This window comes from Cryptomeria japonica, chromosome 5 (assembly GCF_030272615.1).
Source record: "Cryptomeria japonica chromosome 5, Sugi_1.0, whole genome shotgun sequence".
Taxonomy (NCBI): Eukaryota; Viridiplantae; Streptophyta; class Pinopsida; order Cupressales; family Cupressaceae; genus Cryptomeria; species Cryptomeria japonica.
In genome coordinates, this window is record NC_081409.1 from 867,308,198 (window position 1) to 867,334,320 (window position 26,123).

The 26,123-nt window shown below is 36.1% G+C and overlaps 1 long non-coding RNA gene across 2 annotated transcripts in view; it reads left to right on the forward strand.

Moving 5' to 3' along the window:
- Positions 1–25,813, forward strand: part of LOC131043395 (uncharacterized) — a 66,698-nt gene extending 40,885 nt beyond the window's left edge. Inside the window, exon 5 of one of the 2 annotated variants that reach the window (XR_009372783.1) lies at positions 25,479–25,813. This is a non-coding gene — a long non-coding RNA (uncharacterized LOC131043395). The other variant, XR_009372784.1, reaches the window with a different exon arrangement.
- Positions 25,814–26,123: the final 310 nt, after the last annotated feature.

Consider the following 26,123-nt stretch of genomic DNA (forward strand, 5'->3'; position numbering starts at 1 on the left):
ATTTGCAGTATTTTCCTACAGCGGAGCAGGTTGCAAACATATTCACCAAACCCTTCACTGAGAGTAAGTATCATTAGTTGTGAGCTTTCTTGGGGGTGTGAGACATTTCATCAGGGGGGGTCATCTAACTTCTCCTTCCTCTCTTATGGGGGGGACTTTTTCCTCTTTGAGGTTTTGTCCTTCTTCTTTGAGAGTTTCTTTTGTATATAGTTTTCTTCTCTCTTTTGAGAGGGAGTTTTTTCCCACTGGGTTTTCTCCCTTTCTTCGTTTGTGAGAGATTGCATTGCATAGGTTTGCTTGCATGTGCATGGGTACCTAACATGGCCAAGTAGTCGAGACCCATCTTGCATTGTTGACTTGAGTCTTCATTCCCCCAAGTTGCACTTAAGGGGAGGTGTTGGTGTAATTATTTATACATATAGGATATAATTACACTTTACTTAAGTTGACTTAGGATAATGCATCTCATCATAGTTTGGATATGAGACACTTAGGGAAGTGTGCACATAGGGATGGTGCATGTAGGATAAATTCCACCTTTCGTGGTCTTATCTTGTTGTTACATTCCACCTTCGGTGGGTGATCCACCTCTTGTGAAGTATTTTACTATTTCTCCTACCTAAGCCTACCTACCCTTGTTTCTCATTGAGCCACATGTCATGATTGTGTGCTCACATATCCATATGGCCTTGCCTTTATAAGCAAACTCATCTTCTTTGTATTGGTTAATCCAACTGATCATATTTGCATATTGATGAGAATACAGTTTGTTCTTGTCCAACTATTCTCTCTTATTTGTGCTTTTGTTTGTACCCTTGATCTTGGCAAATTCTCACAAAAACAAAAAGTGGTGGAAAGAAAAAAGAAGGAAATTTTTCAATAAGAAGATGGGATTCAAATGATTAATTTGTAGTAACACTCTAAAATAGGTATTAGTGGTTCAAATCTAAATTGTAATATCTTTGTTTTAGTTTAGATTCTAGTAATAAATCTAAATTATTTAAAATAATTTATAAAGCAAGGATGAAAAGGTATCAAATCTAGAAATAAGATGTTAAATTTAAAAAATAAAGATTTGAAAATCCTAATAATAAGAAGTTTCCATTGGTGGAGCTAGGTCATGTAAGCTTAGAAAAAATCACCAAAGACATAACATAAAATAAACATTTCCTAAGATGAATCAATAAGCTAGTCAAATAAAATGCACACACACCTAAGAATGAATAAATCTATATTAAATAATAATAGATTTAGGGGTGATAATTGAAATGGTAATTTTGCTATGCTAGGAAACTAAAAAAGATAGATAGATGTAATTGGATCTAAACTTAGTTAAGAGGGTTGAAATGTATGTGGCATCAAAAATTGGTGTTCTTGGGACTAGAAGTAGATCCTCTATGTTTAGGTTTAACTTTAGATACAACATAAAGATCTATATTTTAGGTTGATTCCATATCTGTAGTTTATTTTCATGCTTAGAAATCAATCCATTGATACATAAATTTGATCTTTATCTTGTTACAAGTGTGATTGTCGTTGCACCAAAAGATCGACCTATTAATGCCTGATACAACCACTAGACTTATAGAATCCATAGGAGGCAGTTAAGCCATGTCACAAACCTGAGCGCTACGCTGCATAGCACAAGGAGACCAAGGGCACACACCTTGCAACAATACCCCCCCTAGTGCAAGCAAGGGGTTTGAATTTGTGACCAAGCTCTGATACAACTTGTTACAAGTGTGGTTGCTGTTGCACCAAAAGATCAACCCATTAATGTCCGATACAACCACTAGACTTATAAAATCCACATAAGACAATTAAGCCATGTCACAAACCCTAGCATTGTGCTGCACAACACAAGGAGACCAAGGGCGCACACCTTGCAACATATCTCAATATACACATTGGCTTCTATGTGCAGTGAAAATGGGATGATAAACTATTGTAAGATCCAACCACATAAAACCCTAGTTTTACAATTAAAATCCAATACACCAATGAAGAACGCAAAACATGCAAATCAACAGAAATAGAAAGATTATACCATTCACATGCTTAGTAGGGTTTGATCTCCACTTTTTCCTATCTCCATTGATCTTGCTTGATATGGTCGCTCTTAGATTTTGTATTGTGCACAAGAGCTCACTAAAGATCGAATTGTGGTTGTGTAGGCATTTGAGTGATTGATCACTTATTAGTCATTAGGGTTGTTAGATTGAAGATTAGGATTGTGAAGGATGAAGGAATCCTCTTATATAGAAGACACCTTAGAAAATGGAGAGATAAGATAAAGAGGTGAAAAGATAAATGGTCGGCTAGGATTAAAGGGTAGGTGAAGAAAATGATAAAATATTAGAGAGGTGGTTAAAGGTAAATTAAGAGATGAATGTCAAGTGTCATAGAAGGAAAAAGCTAATGAATTAATTAAATAAATAAATATTTATTTAATTAATAGAAGATGTGGGACCAATTAAATAAATAAATTTTTTATTTAATTTAGTGAAAAAATAATTTAAATAAATAAAAAAATCTATTTCAATAGGGAAAGACTAAAATAGGCTTAGTGAATTAATTAAATAAATAAATATCTATCTAATTAATACGAGGCTTAGGATAAGATAATTAAATAAATAAAAATATTTATTTAATTAGGCTAGGACAATTTTAGGTGTTTACAACTTCTTGATTTATTGGCTTTGCCAATGCTTTCTCTATTTTAGAGACAAGTAGTACTTAAAATGTACATAGAGAGCTTTTATATTATTTGCTTAACCCTTGGGAAATACGGGTTCTCTAGTGTCATAGAAAGGATTTAGCAAGATATCGTGCAAATATCCTAGATGACTATTTCAAAGTAAATGGTATTCTTTTAGTGCAATGAATTGAATTATTCTAATAAATTCTTTTTGAATTCTCAAATGATCTAGAATGAGAGGATATTCTTGGATATAAGATGATGTGAAACAAATGTAATTGAATGGATTTAAATATACATACATGGGTAAGTGCACCAAGATGGTGTGCAAAAAGGGGGGTATACGTGGACACTTTTGTTTTGAAATTAGGTAAACATGATCTTGGAGGAGAAAGTTGAGAGTCATCCACTCAAGATATGAAGATACTCAAAGAACAAAGATTGTAGTACTTTGAATCTGGTTTCCAAACTACTAATTTTTTTAAAAATTGAATAAGATTAAGGGGGTCAAATCCTTCGCACACAAAAAAAAGATCCTAATTTAAAAAAAAAAACATAATAGTGTTTGATGTGTGCATCAAAAACATCATAGTTAGATTTAGTATTTTGACAAATCCTTTGGTAGAAAGATAGTTAAGAGTGAGCACTAGAAGTTGTGTATTTTTTTTGTAATTTTTGTTGAGTATTTTTTTTTTATGATTTTTCAAATCGAGCACATCCCAAAAATCAAGTACCTGTTCGTGCGTGAAGCATAATTTGCACCAAAACTTGAAAATGTAATTTTTTTAAAAATTGTAAATAATCAAGTGCACTACAATAATATATAAAGTTTTTAAAATATGGATAAGTAGATCAAAAGTTATTAAAAAAAATGGTAAACATGTCTCTGAGAACTATCGATACACTGGTAAAAGAAATTCAAGAATAAAGTTATTGTTCAAATTTTAAAAAAATTATATGGTTAGAAAGCTCAAAAAATTGGTGAAAATATGGTGGCAATTTTAGAACTACCCAGTTGATGAAGTGTAAACCTGCTAATGACAGTCAATAAACCAAGCTGATAAAACAAAACACGTCAAAAAAGAGGGAAATTGAGGGAAATCAAACTTTTAACCCGCAACTTTGTCATCCAAGCCTATTCACAAGCCTAAATAAACTAAAGCGCGCACAAGGTTTTAATAGATAAAACCATGCATGAGGTTTTAATAAGACAAACCCTGTACGGGTTATGTCGACATAAAGATAACTTAACACAAAAAAAATAAAAATGTATGTTTAAAATGTGTTTGTGTATTCATACATATATGTATATGTATAATATGTATATATGTTTATACAATATGTATGTATATATACAATATATATATAATATGTATCTATATGTATATAATATGTGTATGCATGTATGTATACATATATGTTTATAAAATATATGCATATATATTATCTTTTGATATCTTATTACGTTGTGTTCCTACCCTCTCTCTCTCTCTCTCTTAGGACCCCATATAACACTTAATGACATCATGTAAGGTCCCTTAGCACACATATGACCGTCCCTTAGCACACATATGACCCCTTAAGACCATATGATGTCCTAAGGGGTCATATGATGTTCTAACACATGTGCGGCCCCATTACGAGCCCACATGACCCCCAATGATGCCATATGACCCCTTCAGACCATTATGATATCCTAAGGGGTCAAATGGTGTCTTAAGGGGTCATATGGTGTTGTAACACATGCGTGGCTCAATGAGGACCCCATGTGACAGCTAGTGACATCATGTGACATCTCTTCCTCTCCCCCCATCTCCCTCCCTCCCTTTTTTATTCCTCTCTCTCCCCCCCCGCTCTCTCTCTCTCTCTCTCTCTCTCTCTCTCTCTCCCTCCCCCTATATCTCCCTTCTTTTCCCATCCTCTCTCTCTCTCCTCCCCCATCTCTCTCTCTCCCCCCCTCTCGCTCCCTTAGGATCCCACATAACACCTAATGACATCATGTGACCCCTTGACACACCACATGACTCTTTAGGAGCATATGATGTCCTAATGGGTCATATGGTATTGTAATACATGTGTGGCACCACTAGAACCCCACATGACCGCTAACGACACCGTAAGACTCCTTAGCACACTGCATGACCCCTTAGGACAATACAATGTCTTAAGGTGTCGTATGGTGTCCTAAGGAATCATATGGTGGCCTAAGAGGTCATATGGTGTCCTGAGGGCCCAATGTGAACCATTATTACCATATACGACCCCTTAGGACCCCACATGACCCCTAACGACACCATATGACCCCTAACGACACCATATGACCCCTTAGCACACCATACAACTCTAAGTAAGACCATATCATATCCTAAGAGGTTGTATGGTGTCCTAAGGGGTCATATGTTGTCCTAAGGTGGCAAGATGAACCATTATTATAATATAAAAAGTAGTACCAATATTGCTTACTAAAATAACAAACCAGCATGCTCCCCCTCTCTCCCTTCCTCCATACCCCATCCCTCTCTCTTCTTCTCTCCCTCCCCACTCTTTCTCTCTCCCTCCCCCTCTATCTCCTTTCCTTTCCCATCCTCTCTCTCTCTCTCTCTCTCTCTCTCTCTCCCCCTCTTTCTCTCTCTCCCTTAGGAACCCACATAACACTAAATGACATCATGTGACCCCTTAGCACACCACATGACCCTTTAGGAGCATATGATGTCCTAAGGGGTCGTATGGTATCCTAAGGTGGCAAGATAAACCATTATTATAATATAAAAAGAAGTACCAATACTGCTTACAAAAATAACAAATCAACATGCTCCCCCTCTCTTGCTTCCTCCATAGCCCCTCTCTCTCTCTCTCCCCACTCTTTCTCTCTCCCTCCCCCTCTCTCTCTCTCCCCCTCTCTCTCCCTTAGGACCCAACATAATACCTAATGACATCATGTGACCCCTTAGCACACCACATGACCCTTTAGGAGCATATGATGTCTTAAGGGGTCATATGGTGTCTTAAGGTGGCAAGATGAACCATTATAACAATATAAAAAATAGTACCAATACTGCTTACAAAAATAACAAATCAACATGCTCCCCCTCTCTCCCTTCCTCCATACCCCATACCTCTCTCTCTCTCTTCTTATCTCCCTCTCCACTCTTTCTCTCTCTGAAGTAGTCACCGACTAGGAGGGACCTCAAAGAGATCAATCCAGACTGGTCAGCAAGAGTAAACACAATGGAAACACAAAGATATGATGGAGACAATGCAGAACAAATTGATTTTTTGCATGAAAACTGATTACAACCAACTGGTAACAACTGGGTTACAGAAACTGGCTCACAGGCCTGCTAAAACATGCTCAAAGTATATAATAGGTCACAACCGGGACCTTAAATCTTAAGATTTATCTTCTACGCCTAGTTTAGCTACTTCATTGTTTGATTGATACATTCTAATGCGCAATTACAATTATATATACGATCCAAGGGGATCCGACTGGCCCAAAAAGGGATCAAAACCCGAAGAACGAGACCTAATGTGTAAAATCAACAAGGCCGGCCTCTGCCAAGATATTCCTCCGGAAAATCTAAAGGATGAAATGTAGATCGTGGGAAAAGGTCAGCCACACGCCAAGGAACATCAGAATCAACACTCAAGGCTCCATAAGCTTCAGAAAGGGTCCTGAAAGATCACCAAAATAGGTCCAGGCAACAATAACAAGAAATTGTCAACCAGTAACATGAAACTATCAAGGAAACCGATAGCGATAACTTGCTGGAAAATGATCCAAATGCAATGTGGTTTAGAAATAAGAAAGATGATCAAGTCTTCAAGTAGAATCCAACTCCATAGGATCCGGTGAGCCAAAATCGGGACACACAGAAAGAAATGCTAAAACTACAAACAAAAAACAAACAGAAAGAAAATGTTTTTGGTTGATGCGAGATTGCTATGAATCAAGGATATGCTCCTACATCAAACATACGAGGTTATTGAAAAAGTGAGCCTCTCACATTTCTGGGGTCAGAGGGAAACCAAGGTGGTCTACCTCTGCCTGAGAAATCCAAGATGAATCTTCAACTGGTCTGTCCTTCCACTTTACAAGATACTCCTTATATTGACTGCTTTGGGTACTATGCCCAATCCTACTGTCCAAAATGTCTTCAATCTAATCTTGTTCCTTCCGGGGCAACTATTTCTCCAAGTCTGCAAAATTGTCCTCACTGAATTTTGGTTCATGATACTCATGAATATTTGCAATGTTAAACACAGGTGAATTACTTAGACTATTCAGTAACTCCACTTCATATGCATTTCCAGAATTGAGCTTCCTCAAAATCCTGGAATGTCCAAACTTTTTCATCTGTAATTTGTTATAAGTTCCAATAGGGAATCTTTCTTTTCTCAGATATACCATCACTTCATCGCCAACTTCAAATTCATTATGTCTCCTCTTCTCATCTACCTTCTCCTTATACTTGTTGTTCATGTCCTCCAAATGGTGCTTAACCTGAATATGCAAGGTTGCCATGTGATCTGCAAAGTCTTATGCTTCTGAACTTCTCCGGTCTTCACTACTAATATCTTTCAATTCTGATATACCTCTAGGATGCACTCTGATAACAATCTCAAAAGGTGTTCTTTCGGTACTCCTGTTTACTGAATTGTTGTAGGCAAACCTTTGAGTATCATTCAATTTCTCACTGAAATAGGTTATTGCTCTCCCTTCCCGACTTAAGACTGCTCCTATTGTTGTTCCACTTGCATCACAATCCACTTGAAATACTTTATTAAAATCCGGTAAAGCTAACACAGGCTGGTCAATTACTTTCTGCTTCAATAGTTCAAAACTTTTGTTTTCTCCTGTGCTCCACTTGAATTCCTTCTGATCTCCCCTCACACTCTCAGTCATAGGGTTACAAACTCAACTGAAATTTCTGATGAACTTCCGGTAAAAACTAGCCAATCCATAAAATGATCTTACCTCTCCAATGCTTTCTAGTGTAGGCCACTCAACAATTAATTTTACTTTCTCATGGTCCATCTTCAAACCATCCTCAGATGTCACAAATCCCAAATAGACTAACTCATCCTTCATGAAAGTACACTTCTTAATATTTATCAGCAACTTTTCTTCTCTCAACCTCTGCAAAACTTGTCTCAATTGCCACAAATGCTCCTCTTTTGTCTTATTGAAAATCAAAATGTCATCCAAATATACAATAACAAACTTACCCAAGAATTTTTTCAATACCTCATTCATCAGCCTCATGAAAGTAATCAGTGCATTAGTTAACCCAAAAGGCATCACCAACCATTCATATAGTCCTTCATTTGTCTTGAATGTTGTCTTCCACTCATCTCCTTCTCTGATCCTAATCTGATGATATCCACTCTTCAAATCTATCTTTGTAAAGTATTTGGCTCCACTCAAACAGTCCATTATGTTATCCATCCTAGGCAAAGGAAATCGACATTTCACTTTGATTTTGTTTATTGCTCTGGAATCAGTATACATTCTCCAATCTCCATTCTTCTTAGGTGCTAATATTGTTGGTACTGCATAAGGGCTCAAAATTTCCCTAATCAAACCTTTCTTCAACAGTTCCTACACTTGTCTATTCATCTCTTCATTCTCTGTCGGTGTCATCCGATGTGTAGCTTTGTTAGGCAAACTAGCTCCGGGAACCAAGTATATGCAATGACTAATACTTCTCACAGGTGGCAATCCATCAGGTACATTATCTGAAATGATGTCTTCATATTCTGTTAGCAAATATTTTATCACTTCCAGTTGTTCCTCCTGAGCATTTATCACTTCCAGTTGTTCCTCCTCATGCTCAGGATTCTCAGTCTTCTTAAGAATTAAGGCAAAACACACATTTTCATGTCTCAATCCATCCATGAATTTCCTTCCATCTACCAAACAGATTCTAGCATTCATACAGACTTCACTCTTCAAAGGTTCCTCCAAGGGAAACAAGGTTTGCTTCATCCCATTGGCCACAATAGTGTATCTATTCTTCCTCCCATCGTGTACTACCTGTCTATCAAACTGCCAAGGTCTACCCAACAAAAGATGACAAATATCCATAAGCATAATATCACACAAGACTTCATCATGATAATTCCCAATTTTCAATTGCACCAAACATTGCTCACTTACTAACAACTTATGTTCATCCTGAATCCATGCTATTTGATAAGGCTTAGGGTGTTTCAATATCTCCAAAATCAACTTATTCACCATCTCTTTTGAAACAAGATTACCTGAACAACCACTATCAATAACAACTTTACAACATTTACCAGATACCCTCCATCTGGTCTTGAACAAATTCTTCCTCTGCAAGGGCTCTTCATCTCTTCCGGTATGACATGAAGCTCTCCTCATCATCAACAATTCTCCATCTTTCGGTTTATTGTCTAACTCTGTGGGGTTTTCTTCCACCACTGCTTCTCTTCTGGTATTCTCTGTCTTCTTACATTTGAAAGCACGATGTCCTTCTCCTCCACACTTATAGCAAGTTCCTCTGAATGTTCTCTTGTCTTCTCTTCCAAAATTCTCATTCCGGTAGCCATCCAGTTCTCTCCTCCAGTAGAAATTTCTATCATCTTTCCAGTATGAATTACCTTCTTTGTTCACTTCCTTGTCTTTGTTCTGATTTGTATAGGTTCCTCTACCTCCGCTATATCCTCTTCCTCCTTGAAATATTCCTCTGGTAAATCTTCCACCTTTGCCTCTTTGCCTCTTCTCATGTCTTTTGTTTAGCTTCTCTTCTGCCTTTAGGGCATACTGGTAAGCCTCTTCAATACTTTCTAATTTGATCAAACTAAGTTCATATTGTATAGACATCCACAATCCATTCAAATATCTTGCAACTTGTTCAACTTCATCATCAACATGTCCGGATTTGATATTCAACTTGTAAAATGCCTCAGTATATTCTTTCACACTAGATTCCTTCTATCTCAAATTCTGCAACTTCTAGAATAGATTCACTTGATAATCAGCTAGCATAAAATTTGATTTCAACTTAGCAATCATCCGATCCCATGTCTTAATCTTCTCTTTACCTCTTCTTTGTCTATCAACATGCAAATGCTCCCACCAAAGAGATGCATGACCTTTCAACCAGGTACAGGCATTTTTCACCTTCCTTTCTTTTGCAGTGTTTTCAAAATCAAAGGATTTCTCCATCTCAGAGATCCAATCCATCAATTCATCCAAATCCAACTTCCCATCATATTCCGGTGGGGTAAACTGAGGTTTAGTATTCATCCTACTCAAAACCCTCAAAAACCTTTTCTCATCCGGATCAATCGTCGGTGGGTTTATTTGTTCTGTCGGGGCTTTCTTCTCCTTCATCTTCACTTACATCTTCGATATGTCAGCCTCTTCTCTAGCTGTCTCCATGGCTTCCAACCGGGCTGCTATACCACACAAGATTTCCCTCACAACAAGGTCTGCATTCCCACACACTCCACCATTCCTAGCTCCTCTTCGTACCATCATTTACGCCGATCCTCTGCAGCTGCAAGTCGGATCCACATTTCACCACCCTACAACAAAAATCTCAGGACACGCAACCTCCTGAACGAAACTAGCTCTAATACCACTTGAAGCAGTCACTGGTTAGGAGGGACCTCAAAGAGATCAATCTGCACTGGTCAACAAGAGTAAACACAACGAAAACACAAAGATATGATGGAGGTGATGCATAACAGATTGATTTATTTCATGAAAACTGATTACAACCAACCCTTAACAATCGGGTTATAGAAACCAGCTCACATGCCTGCTAAAACATGTTCAAAGTATAGAATAGGTCACAACTAGGACCTTTAATCTTAAGATCTATCTTCTACGCTCAGTCTAGCTACTTCATTGTTCGATTGATACATTCTAATGTGCAATTACAATTATATATGATCCAAGGGGATTCGGTCGGTCCAAAAAGGGATCAAAACCCGAAGAACAAGACCTAACGTGTAAAATCAACAAGGTCGACCTCCGCCAAGAGATTCCTCCGGAGAATCCAAAGGATGAAGTGTAGATCACAAGAAAAAGGTCAACCACACTCCAAGGAACATCGGAATCAATGCCCAAGGCTCCGCAAGCTTCAGAAGGGGTTCTAGTAGATCACCAAAATACGTCTAGGCAACCGGTAACAAGAAACTGTCAGGGAAACCGATAGCGATAACTTGCCGGAAAATGATCCAAATGCAATGCGGTCTAAAAATAAGAAAGATGATTAAGTCTTCAAGTAGAATCCAACTCCACAAGATCCGGTGAGCCAAAACTGGGACACAGAGAAATAAATTTTGAAATTGCAAACAGAAAGAAAATATTTTTGGTTGATGTGAGATTGCTATGAACCGGGGATGCTCCTGCATCACTCTCTCTCTCTCTCTCTCTCTCTCTCTCCCCCTCTCCCTCTCCCTCTCCCTCCCTCTCACTATCTCTCTCCCTCCCTCCCTTCTCATGCTTTCTCTTTCCCTCCCCCCTCTATTGCCCTTGCTTTCCCATCCTCCTCTCCCCCATCTCCCTCCCTCCCTTTTCCATCCTTGCTCCCTTTCTCTCCCTCTTCCCCTTTCTCTCCCTCTCCCTCCCTCTCTCTCTCCCTCTTCCTATTTCTCTTCCTCTCCCTCCCTCTCCCTCTCCCCCTTTCTCCATCTCTCTCTCTCTCTCCCTCTCTCTCTCTCTCTCCAACCCTCCCCTTTCCATCCTCTCTCTCTCTCTCTCTCTCTCTCTCTCTCTCCCTCTCTCTCTCTCTCTCCCTCCCTCCCTTTTCCATCCTTTATCTCTCTAATACAAGCTCCAGTAGACTTAGGAGGGCTCGCCATTGGTGAAGCAACTATGGGTATTTCCTGTATGAAAAATGATAAGATTATAATTTATCTAAAATTCACATGTACACGTGCATACAATCATCAAATAAAGAAAATTAAGTAGAGATACATACCTCTTCCTCTCTAGATCCTCTGGCATATCAGGTGCATTCAACAATCCTACAAATCCCAATTGCTGTTGTATATAAAACAGATGAAAAACAATAATCAATCTACAAGTTCCAATTAAGACAATTTCAACCTTTACAAACAATTGTGTCAATTAAAAATGTGTTCAATTACCTTTTGACGTTTAGGCATCCTCAACGATTTCTTTCACCCAGGAGTCGTCCTAGACACACATGGGGTGTTGTAAAACAAACAAAATTAACACGAGATTTTAGTAGATAATATTAAACATAATTTAACAAATGTAAAATTAAATGACTTGCATATTCAATCAAAAGAATACATAAAATAAGGTGTGCAAAATATGATACCGCATAGCTTTCTAGGCCAAAATCAATCGCCGAGAGTGTTGTTAAAGTTTTGGCAACACATAAATCTGAAACAAGATACACATAATTTATCCTAGGAAAACCCTCCACCTGAGGGTGAAAAATCCAACCACACCACAATATAATTTTATTGAAGTCTCAAAATAAGTACATATCTTTCTTACTTAGAAGGCAATCATTTTAACAATGATTGATAATGCTCAGATAGAAATCGACTATGAGAAAATCTGCATGCAAAATAATGTAGAAGAAGATGCAATAGAACAAATCTGAGCACTTCAATGTTCATAGTTGAATGTAGATGATCAACTCAGAAAATAATGGCAGATGCAAAGTCACAACAAAAAAGGACTCTTCAAAGAATGTTAATCATCTCCTAAATAGACCACGACACATGAATAAGTAACCTACTTCAATAACTGATAGACTCCTTAAGAAGAAGGTGAAAGATGAGACAATAAGGATGGTGTCAGTTACACACCGACATACACCAAGAGCTGATGAAGTCCAGCGGGAGAAAGAAAATGTATTGCCAGCTAATACGAAGTCGGTGACAACATTCAAAGACATAAATATGACATGTATGACATCTGTTGAAGTTACCATCTTTAACAAGTGTGACATTATCAATATGGGACATTTGGTCCCCTAACAATGCCTACAAAACACAAAATAAATATGCATTAAAGTGAGTTAGTATATCTTATAATTTTTTTTGACAAAGTACTATTCTATTTTAACATGTTACAAAATTTATACTTCAGGTGTCGAAGTTGCAGCTACAACAACTGCGGGAGGAATATAAGATGGTGTATTAACACCCACTGCTGCATCTTGAAATGCATATTGTTTGTATCAATTTAAATCGATCTATAAATGAAAATTCATTTACAATAACAAATTTTAAGTGATTGATAAATAAAAGGTTATCAATTCAAATCAACACACCTGTGTCTACGTCTAACCACCAAACACCATATCCATCAAATCATTGGTCGGTGCCACATCCTGTGCAGTGCTAGTGTGACATCTACTCTCGCAAATTGTACATAGATGGGACATGGAACCATCTGCATTGGCCTCAATATCCATCCTAGAGCATATACCTGAACAACTGGGACACACATGCTAAATGGATTGACCAAGGCCAAGTGGCTCAACTACTGGATCATCGTCCGGGCCAAGAGGGTGTGATAATTGTGTCCTATGTTGAATAATGACATCAATCAATGTTGTGGCCGCTTGAAGAGTTTGTAGCTCCATCGACTCTTTCAAAGCTATTGGGATTGTCACATGCACCACAGGTTTGGGTGTTAGGGGGATGCAACTCTGCGGGTCTAGTACCCTACAGGCTCCAAGTTTATCTTGGGCAGAGCCACCACCTCTACCCTAGAACTCTCTCATATCAAAATGGTTTGGCTTCTCATTGAGGATAAACTCACAATATAGTTTCCTCAAAAAATATAATGGAACCTCAAAATTATTACAAGGTGGTTGGTCAAAGACCATCCACCACCTATCCCAAAAAGCATTTTTCAACGACAAATGGCTACACCAATGTATAGGAAACCTATTTGAGTTAAGAGGTAAGGTCTCGCCCGTTTTAGGATCAACAAAAAGAGAACATATTTGTGTTTTACTTATGTTTTTCTTTTTCACTTCATTATATGATAACCCATCAGCATAAAAAGCACGACATCAATCCCTATAGCTTCCCCATTTTGTAATTTGATTGGAAAGTTGATTGGCACTACTATCAATGATTCTAGCGTTATGGCAAGGGATGCATGATGCTCATGCTTGGATGTTTTCAATCTATTCACCAATCTAGTTATTTTGACAGTGTTTTGTGCTAACGGGTTTATCAAATCCTCCTGTGTAGCTTGTGAACGGTCTATAGGAGGAGCTGGAGGTGTATCTTGACGGTTTGGTTGTGGGTTCTCCTATGGGTTTTGCCCTAAGTTTTCAGGTGTGTCTTGTTGGGGGGCAGGATTTTCATAATTTGATATTCATAACAAAAAATTAAAAAAACTAATTAAAACCAATGAATTTGAATTTAAATTGCAAATAAAATTAATCAAATGCATAAAATAAACAAATAAAATATGTTTCTTACATCTTTCCATGGCGTTTTTGTGTGATTTTCTGGAGCTTGTGCGTGTTTTTCCATTTTGCAAACAGTTATTTTCACTTGTGGTCGTGGGTTAAAATGACCTAGTCGGCCGCAGTGAAATTTTTTTTATTGACAAAGAAGTGCGTACATAGTTTAGAAACTAAAACTGCATACGGGGTTTAGTTTCTAAACCGCGTACGTGGTTAGTATACTATAAACCTCGTATGTGGTTTAGCTTCGTTTAGACTCGACAAAACGAACCTAAACACGCATAGTTTTTTTTCAAATTTGAAATACCCTGTACGCGTTTGTTATTTTTTCAAGTTTTTTTGGGGGGGTGTGTACACTTTTTTGCACACCATCTTGGTGCACACACCCACAAATCAATAGTTCATGAGTTGAATCCAGACCTAAGATCAACCCTACAACAATAAGAGTGATATAGGAGAACAAAACATTTAAATCTATGTAGGAATAAATGTCCAATCATGAAAAATAAAGTTAATTTAGTATGTATGAGAAGGTAAGCAAAAATGGATAAGTGTTAATAAATATATGTGCATGGATGTAAATGTCCAACCATAAGAGTGATATAGGCTAGAAGAGAGCCAAACTTCACATAAGATTGCATCATTTGTTAATATGCAATTACTTGAATATATTCTCCCAAAATGAACATAAAACTTAAAAAAATTAATATAATACATTTTCACGTTAGATTTGAATTGCTTTTATATAAAGCCTTAATCCTAAATTTCTCAATTATGATTTATTAAGATGTTTCCATTTTTTCTATAATATTGAAAAATTTCAAAACAAGAGTTACATATAGATGGACAACCAACATACTATCAAACTAGTATACCTATATTTAAAAAATATATGTAAAATATGTCGAGAGATATCTTATAATAGAAGAGAGTCATCTTCTAAATAAATGTTCTTCTGAAATACTAAACACCAAGAATACAAATCCATTAAAGTCCGACATGCAAAAAGTTGTGAATCTAGTTGGAGACAAGTGGCAAGGGTTCTATTTTATTTGGAGTAATAAAATAACACCTCCACAAAAGCTGAAACATGGCATATTTCATGCATTTACCTATCATTTGCATGTCAAATTATTTCAAAAATGGATTTTTGTTTATAGACATTTTGATGTCATTGCAGATGCCTCTTGGCATATTTCACGCATTTACCATCATTTGCATGTCAAATTATTTTAAAAATGGAGTTATATTTAACTCTAACCTAAACTCAAAGATTCCCCTAATGAAATCCTAACCCCAATCTAAATCATTAACTTTATAATTTATCTTAATTGTGTCAGACAATTCAAATAATCGGAAGACAACTGAGAGGGGGGGGGGGAGGGGCAGTGAATCAATTGTCATAGATTACCAGAGCATTTAGCAATTAAAACTTTAATACCGAAAACCAAAACATTAATACCAAAATGCTTAAACCAAATACTGGAATAGTAGCTAAACCAATTAAGCATAAACAATAATCACAAAATAAATACCATGCACGACACCAAGATTTGTATGTGAAAAACCCGATAAAGTGAAAAACCACAGTGGGAAGCCTACCCACAATTAGATAATACTTTTGTAGTAAGCATGTGAATTACAATTGAGGGTATTGTACTTGCAAGAAAGCCAACAGCCTAGAGCACACTGCTCATCACAAAAGGAGTCTCACTGACTACATAGAAATCCAAACTACAATCCAAAAGAAGGAATGAACTGCAAAGATAGCATCTCCTATGCCTGAGCACAATTTTAGTTAAGCTCTATACCAAAGGACTAAATCCTCTTACATAAAACCAATTCGATCTCCAATGATCAACCAAATCCTCTGCTTGAATGATATTACATTATTCGCACATTACATATCCATATCCCATTCCTTGACCTTATACCTATGATGATCTACAATGAGATCTTACATTATATATATATACAAACCCTCGACCATAAGCAATCAAGTCGGCCACTAGATAATAAGCCAATTACATAATTACAAAACATGTAGGCCTTAGACCAAACAAATAATATCCAACTCATAAGACATCCCAGAAACACATCGAGAGGTCCAATCCACACATTACATTAAGTCGATCCATAACTTAGATCAACCGGAACCCAATATAAGTCCATACGCTAAAGCAATGATCTCCATCGGCCAAGTCTCGAACATGATCACCAACAACATCCCGAATCTCCACCAGAAGCTGCACCAACACCACTTATGCATATCATCAAAGATCTTCATCAAAAGCTCTAGCGGTGAAACCCTTGCCGGAACCGCAAGCCAAGCTTCCAAGAAAACAAGATAGCATCCGATCATCAGACCAAAACCAACTGACTGAATATGAACATGAGTATCATGAATAAGCAAATTCCATAACCAAACCATACCGGAGCCTACTGGATCATGCCGGATCCAAACCAACCAAAAACTACTCAACCTACTGGGACTAGAAGGGTGTTAGTAAAGCATCCAAAATAACTAGTGTTGACATCAATGAAAAAACATCAATGCAACACATAATCAATTCCTTCAAATGTCCAACAATCTCCCCCTTTGGCATTGATGGCAACACTAGATGTGTAAAACATCTAAGTACCAAGAAATGCCAAACAAGTATCTCCCAATGGAAGACAATCAACAATCTCCCACTCAAAGATATAGCAATGAAGTTCTGAAACAGAGACCAAACTCCCTCAATGAATGATATCTTTGTAAAGCTCTAAATTACACATATATCTCTCCCCCTAATGTATACAACTCCTTAAGTTTTTCTTTTTCACATCAATATCTCTCCCCCTTTGATATCAATGCTAGAAATCTGACAAAAATATCAAAGCAAAAACATAAACCACCGAATCACAAAGCTAACTACTACCCTTGAGCAGTAGCATCCTCACATCAGTGCCGGGAAAAAATATCTTTGATAATGCACACCAGACTGATGCCAAAAAGAATCAATCAGTTTTTTGTCGGAGGGGTAGAAACCCCTAACTTGTCTCTTAGGTACTCAAATGGTTCTTTACGCAAAGGTTTAGTGAAAATATCTGCAATCTTCTCTTTAGTGTTCATGCATAAACCAATCTGACTTCATTTTCTTCCTTCTCCTTCAAAGAGTTATACTTGATAGATATGTGCTTTGTCTTAGAGTGAAACACCAGATTCTTTGATATGTCAATAGCAGCAGAGTTATCACAGTGAATAACTACCGGTCCAGTGCAATGCACTTTGATATCCTTCAACATTTGCTTCATCCATAAAACCTGTGTACAGTTAGTAGCAACAACTACATACTCAGCTTTAGTAGTAGATAAAGAAGTACATGACTATTTCTTGCTAATCCATGAAACCAACTTCTTTCCAAGAAAGAAAGCTCCATCAGAAGTATTTTTCCGGTCATCAACATCTCCAGCCCAATCAACATCTGTATATGCATATAAAGTAAATTCACCATCCTTAGGCTACCACAAACCATATTCTGATGTACCTTGCAAGTATCTAAAAATCCTTTTCACCGCACTCTCATGATTTTCTCTAGGATCACTCTGAAATCTAAATGTAATACAAACAACATTCATTATGTCAGGCCTAATCTGAGTCAAATAAAGCATACCTCCAATCAAAGATTTATATCTTGTAGGATTTACCGGTTCAGAAACACCTTTTCTTGTCAATTTCTCACTTGTAACCATAGGAGTACTTACCGGTTTAGAATCTCCCATATCAAATTTCTTCAACAATTCCCTAGCATAGTTAGTTTGACAAATGAAAATATCTTTGTCAGTCTAAGTAATCTGCAAACTTAAGAAATTTTTTATTTCCGCAATCATAGACATTTCAAATTCTTTCTCCATATTCTTAGAAAATTCCATGCATAAGTTATCTTCACCTCCAAAAATGATGTCATCAACAAATACTTCAATAATCAATATATCATCATCAATGACCTTATAATATAAATTACTATCAGCATTACCCTTAGTAAAACCAAGCTCCAAAAGATATGTATCCAACCTTGCATACCAAGCTCTAGGTGCATGTTTCAATCCATATAAAGCTTTCATTAACCTACAAACCATGTTTATATCATCTGATAGTGAAAAACCATCAGGTTGCTCAATATAAACTTCCTCATCAAGATCCCCATTAAAAAATGCACACTTAACATGCATCTAATACACCTTGTAGTTTTTATGGGCAACATAGGCAAGAAATAATCTTACAACTTCAATCCTAGCTATAGGTGCAAAAGTCTCACCATAATCAATTCCTTCCTTCTGAGAATATCCTTTACAAACCAATCTAGCCTTATTCCTTACAACTTGACCATACTCATTCAATTTATTCCTAAAAACCCATTTAGTTCCAATAACACTCTTATTTTTAGGCCGGGGAACCAAAGTCCATGTGTTATTTTTCTCAATCTGATCTAATTCTTCTTCCATAGCTTTCAACCAATATTCAGATCTTTACATGCCTCAATTACTAATACCGGTTCAACTTGAGAAATTAAACATAACTCATTAGTTGTCAGTGTTCTTGTCATCACTCCATTGTTCTTATCCCAAATGATTTGATCTTCTGAATGATTCAATCTCACATACCTAGGAGTCTTCTAACTCTTTGTTCCTCTTCCCGGTTCTTCAGTTACTGTAGAATTTTCTGATACTATCAGAGTAACTGGTTCAACACTCTGTTCCAGTAAAGGTGCTACCGGTTCAGATATAATCATTTCCACTATTGGTTCCTTCTCATAAATTTTGATTTGACCTTTATTTAGCTCATCCACCTTGACATTAGTGCTCTCCACAATTGTCTACAATCTCTTGTTATAACATATATATGTCTTGCTTTCATTAGAATAACCAAGAAATATGCCTTCATCACATCTTGGATCAAATTTGTCAATGATATCATCTCTCCTGATATAACATTTACTACCAAATATTCTGAAATACTTAACTGTAGGTGTATTGCCAAACCATAATTCATAAGGTGTCTTACCGGTTTCTCCTTTGATATGTATTGCATTGAATGTATAAACCACTGTGCTCATTGCTTCTCTCCAGTAGATATGAGGTAGACTAGCTTCCATCATCAATGTTCTAGAAGCATTCAAGATAGTTTTGTTCTTCGTTCCCATAACTCCATTCTGTTGAGGTGTTCGGAGAGCAGAAAATTGTCTCCTTATGCTATGTTTCTCACAAAAGTTATTAAACTCATCGGATGTGAATTCTCCACCATGATCTGACCTCAAACATTTAATCTTCAATCCTGTCTCAGTTTCCACTTTAGCTTCAAAGATTTTAAACTTTTCAAAAGCCTTAGATTTCTCTCTTAGAAAAGTAACCCACATCATTCTAGAATAATCATCAATGATTAGCATGCAATATCTATCACCTTGAAAACTTTTAACTCTAGAAGGGCCAAACAAATCAATATGAATAAGATCAAGAACATCATTAGATTTATCTTGTATACTCCTAAAATAGGTTCTGACCTGTTTACCCATTTGACATTCTTTATATATCAGATTATAGAGCTTCACAATCTTAGGTATATCTCCAATTGCCTTAGTTGAACCGATCTTCACAATTCAATCAAAATTCACATGACACAACCTTTTATGCCATAGCCAACTCTCATCAATTTAAGCAATCAAACATGTCTTCTCACTGGAATTTAAATGAAATATATTACCTTTTATTTGTGTACGGGTTGCAATCTCCAAACTAGATTTGTTAATGATTTTGCATTTTCCATCCTTGAACTGTAATTGAAATCCCTTATCCACCAATTGTCCTACACTCAAAAGATTATGCCTCAAACCTTCAACATAATAAACATTGTCAGTATTGTTCTTACCATCCAATGATATAGTTCCTTTTTCTTTGATCATACATGCTTTGTCATCTCCAAATCTAACCAGACCACCATCAAATTCTTGCAAAGATAGAAACTTCCCTTTATTTCCAGTCATATGATGTGAACAACCACTGTCAATTACCCATTCATCCTTGTCTTCAATTTTAGCAGCAAGTGCCCTCTCTTCAAGTACATTCTCTTCCAGTGCTGGAGCATCTTCTTTGATAGCTAGGAACACCCATTCCTTTCCATTGCCGGAACCACTAGCAGGATCTTTTGCCGGTTCATCATCAGAATTAGTAATGTCTTCCTCATCCGCTATGTAGCATGATTTGTCTCCGTTTTTCCTGTACTTATACTTGTTCTGATGTCTAGGGTTAGGCTTAAAAGATCTTCTAACTCTTTCTTCAAATCTTGAATTCCTTTCAGGACATCTAGATGCAAAACATTTAAAATGTGCTTTTTCTTCATACTTACTTCCTACTAGCCCTTTAGGCACTCTTCTAGCAAATAGTGCTTCAAGTTGCTCAAACTCATCATCTTCTCTCTTCATATCATCCAATTCCTTTGCATATAAAGCTTTCCAATCTTGCTTACCGGTTGCTGATGCAGATACATGAAAAGCAGGTTCAGACTTCACAGCTCTAGAAGGTCCAAATTCTTCAAGCTCAAAACTAGATAATTTCCCATCCAAGGTATCTCTGTTGACATATATATTAGTTATTGTTCTCAATTCATTAATAGCAATAGCCTTCATCTTGTAAGCTGATGGTAGGGCTCTCAGAACTTTAGAAACAATTTCATCTTCACTCAGAGTTCCACCACAACATTGAATTCCCATAACAATCTCATTTACCCTTTCCATGAATGCAGTAATCTTTTCATCTTCTTCCATCTTCAGGTTTTTATATCTTACCCGGTAACCATAAAGTTTAGCAATCTTCACTGTAGGGTCACCTTCATTAAGAGTCTCCAACTTATCCCATATAGCCTTTCCAGATGATTTGTTAGTTAATCCCATTATTTGCTGATCAGAAAGTGCACACAAGAGGGCTTCTCTTTCTCTACAATCATTCTCAAGCTCCTTATCCAAGTTTGTCAGAGGAGGATTGCCAGATGACAGATTATGAGGTGTAATACCATTCTGTGTGATCTCCCAAATCTTCTTGCCGAGACATCTCAGATGAGTCTCCATCTGAATCTTTCATACTGTGTAATTTGTTCCATCAAGCCTAGGAATATCTCTTCGAAAGATAGCTCCAGGTGAACTGGATGAACTTGAACTGTTAGTCGCCATAGGATCTTCCTCAAGCGGTTAAGCTTTCTGCAGAGAGGACCAAAGCTCTGATACCAATTGTTAGACAGTTCAAATAACTGGAAGATGGCTGAGAGGGGGGGTGAATCAGTTGTCACAGATTACCAAAGCATTTAGCAATTAAAAATTTAATACCAGAACCTAAAACATTAATAACGAAATGCTTAAACTAAATACCGAAATAGTAGTTAAACCAATTAAGCACAAACAATAATCACAGAATAAATACCATCCACATGACACCAAGATTTATATGTGGAAAACCCAGTAAAGGAAAAAACCACGATGGGAAGCCTACCCACAGTTAGATAATACTTTTGCAGTAAGTATGTTAATTACAATTGAGGGGCCTACACTTGCAGGAAAGCTAACAACCTAGAGCACAATGCTCATCACAAAAGGAGTCTCACTGACTACATAGAAATCTAGAGTACAATCCGGAAGAAGGAATGAATTGCAAAGATAGCATATCCTATGCCTGAGTACAGTTCTGGTTAAGCTCTATACCGGAGGACTAAATCCTCTTACATAAACCCAATTCGATCTCCAATGATCGACCAAATCCTCTGTCTGAATGATATTACATTATTCACACATTACATATCCATATCTCATTCCTTGACCTTATACCTATGATGATTTACAATGAGATCTTACATCATATATATACAAACCCTCGACCATAAACAATCAGGTTGGCCACCAGACAATAAACCAATTACATAATTACAAAACATGTTGGCCTTAGGCCAAACAAATAATATCCAACTCATAAGACATCCCAGAAACACATCGAAAGGTCCAATCCACACGTTACATTAAGCCAGTCTATAACCTAGATCAACCGGGACCCAATATAGGTCCATACGCTAAAGCAATGATCTTCATCCGCCAAGTCTTGAACATGATCACCAACAACATCCTGAATCTCCACCAGAAGATGCACCAACACCACTTATGCATATCATCAAAGATCTTCATCAAAAGCTCTGTCGGTGAAACTCTTGTCGGAACCGCAAGCCATGCTTCCAAGTAAACAGGATAGCATCCGATCACCAGACCAAAACCAACTGACTGAATATGAACGTGAGTATCATGAATAAGCCAATTCCATAACCAAACCATATTAGAGCCTACCGAATCATGTCGGATCCAAACCAACCAGAAACTACTCAACCTACCGGGAGCAGAAGGGTGTCGGTAAAGCATTCAAAACAACTAGTGTTGACATCAATGACAAAACATCAATGCAACACACAATCAATTCCTCCAAATAGCCAACAAATTGAATCCAAACCTAACCTTAGTCATAACCATAACTAAATATATAACCCTAATTGAACCCTAACCACAACCATGTTTGAACTATAATCATAATTTAATACTAACTCAAAGATTTCTCTTATAACTTTAATCATGCACCCTAATTCTTATCTAATTGAACCTACATTAAACTATAATTCTAATGCTAACTATAATTGAACCAAACCCTAACTACAATTGAGTATATAATTGAAATGAATGTATTTAACAATGTTTATATTTTTTAGGTTAGAACATTCAACCTTATGTAAAATATATGTAAATATGTATGCATGCTTCTATCTTATTTGAATGTTAAAGAATGTATTTTAATTATTAAAAAATAAAATATCATTTAATGTTGTTTGATATTTAATTGAAACCAAGTTTAAGTTCAATTTTAATTAAAGGTTAGGGTTACAATTCAATTTGGTTAAGGCTTAGTGTTCATTTTAGTTTAGTGTTACGTTTTGGGCTAAAATTGGTTTAGGATATGGATTCAATTTGATTTAGAGTTAGGTTTTAATTTATTTAGAGTCAAGAATGATCGAAATAATGTAATGTAGTTAAAAAGGTGCTTTAATACTCTCAGGCCTTTAAGTAAAGAGAAAAATTCTATATATATGAATAGAATGTTAAAATTTGAAAAAATGAACTTATAATGTCCGAATAATATTTTTTCCAAAGTTATAATCAAATAAAAGATTGTGAAATTTACTGAAATCTATTTTCTCCATATCTTACAGTCATGACTTCTCATGAGATCGCATTTCTTTAAGACATTCAATCAAAAAGTTCGCATGCCATACCACGTTTTGCATGCATGTCTATCAGTGCAATTGCAACTACAACATCAGATAAAATTCCTCTATCATTAACGCTTTGAAGGATGTCCTTACAATGTTCGAAAAGTCTCCCATTTTGTCCCAGGCAGGGAAGATCCAGCACACCTGCCAACTGCATTTGCTCAAACATAAATATACAAATGCATATATGCCCAGGAAAATATTAGTGAATTCATCAAATATTTGATATACAATTACAAATACAAATAATACAAATTATTTGTCCTTATAGATATATTGAGATAATCAATTTAACATTAACACATTTAGAAAGCAAGCTTACTTAAAACAGCAGAGAATATATGGTCTTAGGGATTAGAAATCTGTGGTTGCGGTTGCAATTGAATTCACAGCATATGCATGCTGGGCAGATCTATCTACTTACCCCAACTTTCATATCCTCTGCCATGACCTACATATTCTGCAAACTTGCACAGTCTTACTACAAAAATCAAATCCTATTTTTCTCAGGATGGGTGTACAAAGGGTTTAACAAAGATTTTCTTAAACAATCTTAACAAAGGGTTCCAAGTACCTGAAATTTAAAAAAGTTCATCGAAGACAACTCAAATGCTTCAGATTCAATGAATTTTCCTACTTCAAAAGCCTTTGTTCAAAGCACAATTTATAGCCAAAAAAGGTACTCTTGTTTTCAAGACTCTCCCATGTTATGGCCATGCAAAATACATATTGAGGCCGAATTTATTGCCCTCAATCTTCTCTGACAAATTTCAATTGGAGGCGATGAAATTTTCTGACAGTGGGAAGCACATTTCTATTCTATGAGGCTGGGTATAAGATTAGCTTTAGCTTTCCATTATGATTAAAAGAAAAAATGCTCTTCAAAATAGACATCTCTCAGCTTATTTTACATAGATTTATTTAAATATAGATATACTAGCAATACATTCTTGCATTTGACGGATAATGCAACCCTTTCCTATTCCACTACTCTACCACTACCCCGTCAGGAATATGGACGTCAAATTTATCTTGAAGTATTTTTTTGTTTACGGATAACTGTCTTGCATGTTGTTGTCAAGAAGGACATGGAGGTGAATAATGCTGCACTCTTTCACTCTCATCAAAGATGCAACAGTTACATATACTTAGAGACAAGTAATAAAATAATACTTAAAAGAAACTAAAACACATTTACATGGCATCTACACATCAAATTTATTCAAAATCAATTTTTTTATTTAAGGATGTTTTTATGTCATTGTAAAGTATTTCTAAATTTACCATATGTATGTTTGAAAATTTTTAAAAAAAAATTCCAATACTTGATAAAAATAAATTTTCATCTCATTTCTATTAATACCTTTTCATCTTCTTTCTTCTTTAAAATTCTTCAACATACCATTTAAACCAAAGATTATCAGCTTTGTTTCAAAATTCTGAATTTATTGTTTATTTATGGTTAATTTTGATTGTGCATTTCCTAATTTAAAACAAAATGAAAATATAATTTATTTTAATTGGGTGTCTGCTTAACAATGAAAAATAATTTATATTCTCAATCAATATTAATATCAACACTCTATCGCATCTAATATATTGTTTAAATTCTAAATTTCTTAATCAGAATTTCCTATCGCTTTCGTATTTTTCGTAGCATTTCCAAATTAGACCGTATGAAACAGATAACCGTATTTCATATGCACATAAAGATTGGACAATATATTGCACAGTTTGCATTGTTTGAATAAGTATTTTTTGACAACATCATACTTTCTCAAACCAGTGATGAAAACACATGAATTGGAACAATTTACAAGCTCAAAGAACTACAATATAACTCAATGTGGATTCGACAGGAAAGAAGACTAGCTTGTGATGAAAGACAAAAAAACTTGAAACTACCAAACATGAAGAACTAAAACTTCTTGAAGGAAGTTGTAAACATCTGAAATGTAGAACTGTCAGATGACGATGTTCCTGTGGGATTGTTCTTTTCCAGGATTTCTGATATGGTAGCTGTTAAATTGGAAGGAGCTGCATCTCCCATCAAAGACGTCTTCAGGCTCTCCAAGGCTTTGACTACATTTCTCATGGAAGGTCGTTCTCTTGGTGATTCACTACTACAAAGCAAACAGATATATGTTGAATTTTCGAATGGAATGGATCATTTTTTGGCTTGCTTCAATTCTATGCTATCTTGTTCATGTAAATAGATTCACAATACCTCAGGTTCTCACTCAGGTGTTGTCATCGGAATCCATAATTCAGATCAATTTCCCTTTATTTTGATTGTGTATTTCCGAATTTAAAACAATATGAAAATATGATTTCTTTTAATTGGGTGTCTGCTTAACAATGAAAAATAATTTATATTCTCAATCAATACTACTATCAACACTCTATCACATCTAATATATTGTTTAAATTCTAAATTTCTTAATCAGAATTTCCTATCGCTTTCGTATTTTTCGTAGCATTTCCAAATTAGACCGTCTGAAACAGGTAACTTGTCATATCCCTGTGTAGACAGCGAGAGGCATAACTCTATGAGATCTATACACATGTATATTTTCCAAATTTACCATTAATGAAATGTTGTTGATCAATTTAAGGTGTTTACACTTTGACTAATATTATTAATGAA